Genomic DNA, 3,521 nt, shown 5'->3' on the forward strand with positions numbered 1-3,521 from the left:
CAGTTGGTGGATGTTCACCCTGACATCACCGTAAAAAATAAAGGGCTGTGAAAACTCAAAAATTCTAGGTAACTGGCTGCAATAGATTTTTGCGTTTTGAGTCCAACTAAAACTCTCAAGTTTTGAATAAAACCACATAAAGTTAAGCCAACAAATTATCTTTTGTTGAGATAACTTGTAAATTAACTTAAAGATAACTTAAAATTTTGAGTTTTTTAAACACTTATAATCTAGTAGTCTCAACTTATTATTTTTGTTTCAGATAAATTACCTTTCAAATGCATCAAAACTCAAAAATTCAAGTTGTACTTATAAATACTCTCAAGTTGTGGCAACTAAAACAACAAATAATACAAATACAAATAATACTAGTTAAGTAAAACATCTTTATTTAAACATTTAATGCAATATTCCAGCAAATATGATTAAATCTATCTACCAATAGTGCAAGTACAGTACACTGCACACACAAACAAAAAGATGCAGACTGGTGTGGCCAAACTTGTTAAAAGAGTCCAAACCACAACACAGTCAAAAAGCACTACAGCAACACCACAGCAATGCTGTTAACAGTTTGAAGCGAGGCCGGTGCACCATCATCCACGAACACGGTGAGCACTCCCATTTGGACCCTTTTGTTTGTCTGTCTTCTGGATCGGTGTCCTGTTAAAAGCAGAAATTCAACCAAATTCAATATAAACACTGTTAAGATAACTAAACACCTATGTCAGCGTGTAATTTTAAATTTGTGTCTCAGCCTGAGTAAACCTGTAGTGTACAGTTACTGTGCTATACAGTTTTTTTGCCTGTGATTCTAATTGCTATTCATCCCTGTAACAAGCTACAAGTCAATTATCTAACATCACAATAGTCTGAAGCTGTTCAATGGCGGTAAAAATGAAACATCAGGTAACTAGCCTTGTTGGCTAACTCTGGCCCACTTACAGTTTTCTTTTAACTCTGTTGATTAGTGGTGCACTGTCCCTATGAAATAAACTAATAAATGAAATGAAATATCCTAAATATTTTTTCTCTGTGCTACTCTGGTCAGAGCGGCGTCCCAAGCAACAGTGTGCTACACTAAGCAACGGTCTGGCAACGGACTGCAGGAATTATTCTTCTGTTGTTGTTGCCTACAATGATCAATAGATTGTGGTATTCTGGTAAAACTCCATATTCAACCTTAAATTAAATGGCTGGTTAAATAAATTACTTATAACTTGTTCCAGGGAGAATGGAGGCTCTCAGCTGGGTTACGCTACTGTAGGTGGAAGGCAAAAATATATGGGACGTCGGTGATTAATACAGTTTTTTGGGAGCTACAATCCAAGGTGTGAATATTTCATCTTTTCTATATTCTAAAGCAATATGGCATAGAGAATTATACGTGCATGATAATTAATGTGCACTCATGGTTGACCAAAAATAAAAACAGACATTCTGTACTCACCAGGCGTTTCAGGAAAAGTGTCTCTGAAATCTGAGGTCTAGACATGCTCTGCTTTGATGCATTGTGATGTCTGGAAATTGGACAAAGGAAAGCCATAGGACATTTGGTTAAAAACAGTGCAGCTGAGATTAATTTGTGACTAGTTTAAACTTAGGTCTTATATTGGGGTGGCATCCATCAAATTTGGACGAACCGGGAAGAGGACAGACGGATTAAATTTTTTTCAGGACAATATCGCATTTCGGGGCTTCAATACAAGAGGGACATTAGCACTATGGAGGTATTTGGATGTTTTTTGGTGTGTCTTTTTTGTTACGAAGACAGTTGGTATCCATTTGCAACCGTCATATGGACATGCACTGCTATGCCAAGACCCCCTGTAACTCAGAGAAGCGACGGATAACTCTGAAACTTCTCCCAGCCCTTAGTCGACACGAGGAGAGAAATTTCAATTTTGGGTGAACTATCCCTTTAAGGGCTTGCTCAGGTAACCCTGAACCATAATCAAAAATACATGATATTTATAACATGAATTCACCTGTTCATCAAGAACAGCCAAGCGTCTCTCCCTGTCTTGTCCCTTTTCCTGGCACGGCTGCTCTAAATGTCCACAACAGTTCCTTGGTTACACATTAGAACTTGCTGCAAATCTGAAATAAACAAAAAACAGCACACATAATCCAACCGAACCAGTTCACATGGATTTTCTCTTAAGTAGTCAGTTTCTGAATACCTTTATTGGCAAGGTGCTGAATTACTCATTGTATAAGGCAAGCAATAGTTCTGTGATATAAAATAGTTAGCAACTTTTTCACACACATTTTCTTACCTGTTCCTTAAGACACAGGGCAGGCCATCTCTCCTGGATTTCTGTGACCATGGGCTGCACCTCTGTCTCCTCCTGTCAGTCCACCAAGACAATTAACAACAATTAATGTCATATATTCATGTTTACATGACACCCAATTGTAAAAATGAGTCTCTAAAGTAACATTAAACTTTAACATCAGAGGCACACATAAGCAGTACACCAGTTATTTGTAGCACTGCTCATTGTGTTTAATAAATGAGCTCCAGTTCCACTGTAGCCGCACTAACGGAGCTAACAGAGCTAACGGAGCTAACAGAGCTAACAGAGCTAACTGGTAAACAATTAATATCTACAACTCTCTTTAGCCGTGAGGGGGACAATAAATATATAATAATGTATAATCTGCACACGTGAACCCTGACTTTTAGTACCATATTGAGCAAAATACTCACCTTGAGAGTAAGAAGTGTAAGAGATGTCGGCAGCACATGGCAGCAGTGTCGTTGTGGTGGAACCCCTGCAGATATGCATTGGAGACCCCAGTTCTTGTTGTCTCAACTTCTAGAACTTGTCCTGACCTCAAATGCACAGTTTTGAGGTTTGCTAACTCAAGTTATTAAGTTAGACCAACTTTAGCCAAAAAACTTGAAAAAGATAGTTGAAATAAATAATGTTGATTAGTTTACAACACAACTCAATGTTTTTTGTTTAGTTAGCTGAAAAAATATGGTAAGGCCAACAACTTTAAGTTTTCATTTTTAGAGTGATCTTGCACCCTTTATGATACCTTAATAATAATTCATTTTCTCCTCAATGATGGCACCAAAGCCCCAAACACTGATGCTCTTTTCATCATATTTCACTGTTGAGGACGATGTGTTGACTTGACTTAGACACCTTGCAGCAAATAATTAATTTTTGATAATAATTAATAGTGAAGCTTTAATTCATGTCAATATCCAACACGTTCTCACTCCCAGTGCGTCAACAGCCTGACGAACGGTCACTGTCCCGCATCGTCACATGTCTGACTCATTAGATGCCCGTTTTTCGTCAGGTTTTGACGCGCTCGGCTTTCAGTTGATTCCAATGCAGTCCCCTTCGCAGCGATATGTGACACTCAGAGCAAGTGATCCAGCCGACCCGGCGTGCGGCACTGAAAGACGCTGTGAGCAGAGGAAAACTTTTTTTTAATTTTTTTTTTTACTTTTCCTTAAAGCTTTATTGAACCTGATGCTGCTGTGTCTGACGTAGTTTACG

At 38.3% G+C, this 3,521-nt stretch overlaps 1 long non-coding RNA gene across 1 annotated transcript; it reads right to left on the reverse strand.

Moving 5' to 3' along the window:
* Positions 1-513: 513 nt before the first annotated feature.
* Positions 514-2,056, reverse strand: LOC310995657. Its single transcript, XR_014595843.1, has 3 exons — positions 1,989-2,056; positions 1,451-1,520; positions 514-663 (listed from the first exon to the last, which is right to left on the reverse strand). It is a non-coding gene; the product is annotated as an uncharacterized lncRNA (long non-coding RNA).
* Positions 2,057-3,521: the final 1,465 nt, after the last annotated feature.

The sequence above is a fragment of the Trachurus trachurus genome (genome assembly GCF_905171665.1).
Source record: "Trachurus trachurus genome assembly, chromosome: 13".
NCBI lineage: Eukaryota > Metazoa > Chordata > Actinopteri > Carangiformes > Carangidae > Trachurus > Trachurus trachurus.